The sequence below is a fragment of the Myotis brandtii genome, unplaced genomic scaffold, assembly GCF_000412655.1.
Source record: "Myotis brandtii unplaced genomic scaffold, ASM41265v1 scaffold325, whole genome shotgun sequence".
In the NCBI taxonomy this organism is placed as follows: domain Eukaryota; kingdom Metazoa; phylum Chordata; class Mammalia; order Chiroptera; family Vespertilionidae; genus Myotis; species Myotis brandtii.
The window spans coordinates 2448226-2454596 of record NW_005362486.1 but is presented as its reverse complement, the minus strand read 5'-3'; the positions used below and the strand labels follow the sequence as shown (position 1 = coordinate 2454596).

General features: G+C 52.8%; 1 protein-coding gene and 1 pseudogene across 2 annotated transcripts in view; both read left to right on the top strand.

The window, feature by feature from the left end:
* The window catches only part of PKNOX2 (PBX/knotted 1 homeobox 2), a 291449-nt gene that overhangs the window by 83119 nt on the left and 201959 nt on the right, over nt 1-6371 (top strand). The window lies entirely within an intron of this gene.
* LOC102263223 overlaps nt 5662-6371 on the top strand; it is a 25412-nt pseudogene continuing 24702 nt past the window's right edge.

The following is a 6371-nucleotide window of genomic DNA, read 5'->3' as shown; positions in this document are numbered from 1 at the left end:
ACGACCCTTTCACAGGGGTCGCCTAAGACCATCCTGCATATCAGATATTTACATTACTATTCATAACAGTAGCAACATTACAGTTATGAAGTAGCAACGAAAATAATTTTATGGTTGGGTCACAACATGAGGAACTGTATTTAAAGGGCCAGAAGGTTGAGAACCACTGCCCTAGAGTGTAGAACACTGGCTCACGCAGGGGCTTAGCAAAGCTGCACTTAGCAGATTAGAGTCTCGAAGATAGAGGTCATGGCTGGGCTCACTTATTCAGACCACTGGCCTAGACTCAGCTAGGGGTCACCTTCTCTGTGACCTCCTCTCTTCCTGTCTCTTCACTGGCCTCCCAGGGCCTTGGTTTCCATGGAAGCTTTCTGAGCTGAGACCTTAGGTTGGGGTTAAGTCAAGATTGCTGCTTGATCATGTCCTTGCTACCCCCAAGGAAGAAGTGGGTCCTCTTTGCCATGTCCTTATTAGGTCTGGGAGATGGGGGGTGGGCTGCGGGCACATCCTTTGGTCCCACGAACTCTTGGGAGCTTCTTTGGAGCGCCACCCAGTGCAGCCCAAATCATTCCCAGACATTGCTTTCTTTCTTGAGAAGGTGAGGGTGCCATGTGACATGCCGTCTCGGTCCCTCTCGGAGCTATCCACCACCTGTGAGGACTGTGGCACCTGTGTGGCTGCCACGCTGAAGCCCATCTGAGAGACTCACTGGGACAGGAGTATGACAGGGGATGGCGACGACTCTTCCTCCCACCCACCAGGCAAGTCCTGATTGAGCCACCTCCCTCTCTCCCTGGTTAGGGGCCCAGCTCACACTCCTCCAGCTCACTGCCTTGGAGGTTTTCTTCCAGAGTCTTTTCTTGCGTCCTCCTGCTCCCTTATAGTTTCTCTCCTGCCTGTAGGCATTTCTCCCTGGGCCAGGCTGGCTTGGCTTGGCTCGGGGTGGGGAATTGTGTGTTTGTGGGGCAGTGGGCTCAGCCGGGAAGCTGGGGGTCTCAAGCCGCCTTGTGGCTGCTCTGCGGGGTCTGGCGGAACCCCAGCCTCTGGCTGTGACATACAGCCCCCTTCATGAAACCAGACAGAATTAAGCCTTTTGTTTCCTGTTTGCTAGGCCGGCTTAAAGAAAACACAGAGGGTCCGTGCGGCTGGGGCTCCCAACAAGACGGCCTTTGTATTCATTTAATTAATCAGTTAGCTGAGGGGAAGGAGAAGAGGGAAGTTCATGTTATAAATACATGTTTTTCTTTGGCTTTTCCCCCCCCCAAAGACAGGGCCTGAATGGCATCCCCGGGAGAGCCCCCCATCTCACCCCAGACATGCTGGGGGCCAGGGGCCTGCCAGGCTGCAGCTGCAACCCCCCCCAATCCTACCCCCACTGCTCGAGAGTGTGGGCCCTGCTTTCTTTGGGGAAATGTTAGATGCTGACAGGAGGTGGGGCAGTGGCAGGGGCGGGGCGGGGGGGGGCGTCACAGGCTCTGGACCCCATTCCCCCTCCTTGCATCTCCCTTCAAACCCTGCGCCCTCCGTGGACGAGGTAACTGCACTGCCACACGGAGAGATGTCTGTCCCCATCGCTGCCGGTGGCTCTGCAGGTGCATTTGGGAGCAAGTCCTCGCTTAAGTGCCAGGTGGTCTTCATGCTCCCTGCTTACCCCCCCTCCACAGGGAGGGACCCACTGGTACCTAAGTGCCCACAGACAAAGCTCTCAGCCATGCATTCCTGGGAACAGCAGAGCCCCTTCGTGCCCCCCGTCCCTCCCCTTCAGTTGCGCCTTCTGAAGCACAGGGGCAAAGGGAGTAGGGCTCTCAGGGCTCAGGGGAGGGGCTGTAGTTGGGGGGACAGATACCCTCCACCCACTGCCATCTCCGCAGAGCCAGCTGTTGTAAAGCTTCCTTTGAAGATACTACTTAAACTTTACAGTGGTGCCTTGACTTACGAGTTTAATTCGTTCCGTGACGGAGCTCGTAACTCAAATTACTCGTATGTCAAATCAGTGGCGTTCACTGTGACGTTTGCTGTGCCAACTAGCGGTGGGGTATCTGAAGTGGCTCCTAACCCGAATTTTAGCTCGCAACTCAAAGCAAAAAATCGGCCGAGAGATGGATCGTATCTCGAAAAACTCGTTAGTCGGGACACTCGTAAGTCAAGGCCCCACTGTATTTTCTTTTTGGAGATGAGCAAATTCACTCACTGTTCTCTCACTGATTCCCCTCTGCCAGCTGCCAGGTTTTTAGTCTGAAAAACATTTCGTGAAGAGGTAGCATTGCAACCCCTTTGTATATGGCCCTTGCCATGGAGTGTCCACTGTGTGAGTTTCCCGATGGCTCTTCATCTCAAGTCCCAACTGAGACATTCTGGTGTCTGGAGCCTATGATGCCAGCCTCCTGGACGCTGCCCAGAGAGTCTGCAGAGCCAGCCCACAGGTAGAGAGAGGGTCCAGGGCTGGGCCTCGTGTCTGCATCTACATATTTAACTTGTCTCATGGGGCATCAGGCCAATACTCAGCTGGGTGCTGCCATCGCAGGTGGTGCCAGGCCCCTGCTTCCTACCCACCTCCCGACTTCAGTGGGGGCCCTTCAGTGAGGGATATGGCAGAGGCCGGAAAGCAGAGTGTGTAAAAAGTTCCATGGGGCCAGGCTGGTGTGGTTCAGTGGTTGAGCGTTGACCTGTGAACCTGGAGGACATGGTTCGATTTGCGGTCAGGGCACATGCCTGGGTTGTGGCCTCGATCGTGGGTGGGGGGCGTGCAGGAGGCAGCCAATTAATGGTCCTCTTTCATTATTAACTAGAGGCCCAGTGCATGAATTAGTACATTAGGGGGTCCCTCAGCCAGCCTGTGCCCTCTTGCAGTCTGGGACCCCTCAGTGGACATCCCTCTCACAGTCTAGGCCCCCTCGCTCCTTACCGCCCGCCTGCTCGCTGCTCCTTACTGCTCAGCTCGCTGCTCCTAAGGAGGTGGCCACCTCCCCTGTGCTCACCAGCCGTGAGCCTGGCTTCTGGCTGAGCGACGCTCCCCCTGTGGGAGCGCACTGGCTACCAGGGGGCAGCTCCTGCATTGAGCGTCTGCTCCCTGGTGGTCAGTGCGCATCATAGCGACCCGTAGTTCTGGTCGTTCCGCCATAGCGCTCGCTTAGGCTTTTATTATATAGATATTTCTATCTCTCCCTCTCCCTTGCTCTCTGAAATCAATAAAAGTATATTTTTAAAAAATGTTCCATGGGGACAGGACTGCAGGGCCTCAGTTTTCTGTCACCCCCACTCCTTCCTCTGCTGGGGACCTTCTTCCTCTCAGCCACTGAGAGAGCTACAGTTTCAGGCCACAAACCCAAATACCCTCACTCTGGGTTTTGGGAGGACAATCAAGGCTGGGACCCAGATGGGTTGAACTTTTTCTTAGCTCACCAGCAAAATGCCAGGAGTCTTGTGTGACCCGGGTCAGCAAACTATTCGGTGTAACTTACCGCGCAGCTGACGAGCCTGTGCCTTGTGTGTGCCTGTCCTCTGAAGCAATGAATAAACTCAGGACTCCGGAGCTCATGTCCTCTCTGGAGTGATCTGTCAGCCCCTTGCTTCCCTGCTTCATTTCCCCAGGCCAGTGCTTCACCTCCACCGTCTGCAGGAAAAGGACCACCCCCTTGAGTTCCTCTGCCCAGAGTGGGCCATAGGTTTAGGGAAAAAGTCCTTGCCGCCCTTTGCTTGGGGCTCCTGGAGAGGTCAGACCCTCCAGAGTAAATCTCATCTCCAACATTGTTTAGTCATAGAGACGGTGGAGCTGGAAAGAGTCCCATGATCAGCTGGCCCGAGGAGGAAGCCAGACCGATTCCCCTCCACAACAGGAAGTCTGGTTTGAGGCATGATGGTGGGTGGGGTCAGTGGGGTCTAGTTTTGGTCCCCAGGATGTAGCCAGGGTAGCTGGGAGTTGGATGTCCAGGGGATAAGGGGCCACTAAAGTCGTGTTTCTCATAAGCTGACGTGTAAGTGAGTTCCCCACTGACTGGCTCCCAGGTGGTGTCGATGCAGCTGGTCTGAGGCCACACTGAGTAGCAAGGGGTGTGTGGTTTATCCGTATGGTGCTTGCAAAGTACAAGGTCGCTGGCCTGTGGCTGAAGCGGGTGCTTTGTTCCAGTCGTAGGTGACCCACTCATCTCGGTTTTCACAGGAATTCCCCAGTTTAGTCGATGAAAGTTCCCAGGATGGTTGACTGCTCAATGGCTGTTAGATCAGCTGAGGAAGAATTGATGCCCGACGGGCTTCCATGCCCAGCAGGCCAGGTGGCAGCTTCCTGACTGAGGGCAGAGTGATGTCTTGGGCTCTTATACTTTGTGACTCCTGTTTCTGAATCAAGAATTTTAATTCTATATTTGATTTCATCCAATTTTTTTTAATTGCATAGCCAGCAGGTGACTCTTGCTGGGGGGAGGATGAGCAGAGACTGGGTTATGTCCCTTTGAGCCCCAACCATTTTGCTGTTCTGAGCAGCCCCTCCTTCCAAGCCAGGGTCTATCCCTCTTCTCTCATTGCATGCCCTGCCCCAACACAGGCTCTACAGCCTGACCTTAGCTTCCCCAGATTGCGTTAAACTAAATCCCCATACATTTATCAGGCACTTAGGATGTACAAGGCATTTCAGAAGACAAAAATGCAAGTGAAACCTAGCCCCTAACTTCCATCTTAAAGAAATCTGTCCCCTCTAATGGGAGAGGTGATTTGTGAAAAGTAACAATACAAGAGTTAAATAATCATGAAGATTACAATGCAGGCGATGTCACAGGATGTCACAGAATTAATTAATTACTGAGTGAGTGGCACAGATGCTGTGTGCTGAGGGAGCTCCAGGAGGAAAGAAATGCTGTGCACTGGGCTGATCGGGAGCGACTGGGGCAGGGCCTTGGTGGCTGTGATGGAGGAAGCTGAGGAAGGTGGAGCAAACACTACAGGCCACCTACTGTGTTCCAGGCACTGTAGGTTTTCTGCAGATACAGAGGCAAATGAGACATAACCCTGCATTTGAAGAGTCTACAATATAGGGGGAAACTCACAAAGAAAACTTCAAAGCTAGAGGGCTGTGGGAGCACCACAGAGGGACACTCAGCTCAGGCTGATGGCTGTCGGGAGATTGGAAGGAACTGTTGCTTGTGACATCTTAGCTGACTTGAGTAGAAAGTGGTCCAAAATGTGGCCCAATGTGGGCGTGAAAGACTTAAGCAAAGTGGTGCTCCTGCCCAGAGGCAGGTGTGCAAGGTCCAGCATGCTGCGCATGTGCATAGAAGCAGGAGATGATTTTGGGGTGTAAGGCGTGGTCTGGAGAATAACCAGAGGTCAGGGAGAGCCTCGTGCGAGCTCAAAGGAACATGTTTTCATATGGCCAAGAGGGAGCCCCTGAAGGGACAGAATGAAAATGTGGCTGAGAATAGGCTCTGGAGCCAGGTGTCCTGCTCTTGCATTTACCTATGTGCCCTTGGGGCCTCAATTTCCTAATCCGTAAAAAGGGATTAAACATAGTACCTCAGTGAACTGTTGTGAGCACTGAGTTAATCAGCATGTTCTGAGTTAAAGAGCAATTCTAGAGCAAAGAGAGTGCTCAATAAATTATAGCATTGTCAGTAGTAAGGGATTTTAGGCTGGCAAGTGCCTTGGACAGATTTGAGCTTTAGGAAGGTCATGTTGGAGGTGCTGCGAAGGCTGGACTACCATGGGTAAGACCGGAAGCAGGGAAGCCAGCTAGAAACCTAGTGCAGTCCGCTAGGCAAGCCGTGCTGAGGGCTGAACGGAGGCAGCGAGCTGTGGATAGAGGGGAAGGGTCAGGTTGGAGAATTTAGAGAGGGTAAGGGAAAGGAAAGCTCCATGGAGAAGAGGGCATGTGACTGGGCTTGAAGGAGGACTAGGGTTCGAATAGGCAGAGGTGGAAGACAGGCATTCCGACAGATAAATGGGACACACAAAGGCACCCGGTCACCCAAGTATGGGGCATAGTCAGGGAAGGAGAAATACTCGAATTTACATGGAGTGTAGGACTGGCACAGAGGGTGACTGTAAATTGGGACTGAAAGTTAGGTTGGAGCGATGATGCGAAGGCTTCCATGCCAGGCTTAGGAATGCACACTTTATTTGAGAGGCCCCAGGAGCCAGTGCAGGCTTTGGACATAAAGAACAAGAGAACACTTTGCCTTATAGAAAGGTCTTGCTGACACTAATGTGTAGGTGGAACAGTGCAGAGAGCAGTGAGTTAGGAGGTGACTGATGGTCCGAGAATAAAAAGTAATAAAGGCAGTAACAAGCGTGTTTGTGGGGAGAGGGGAAAGTGAATGAGGAGATGTACATGAGAGTTGGACCCATTAGGACTTAAACTGTGCCCTATGGGAATGTGTTGG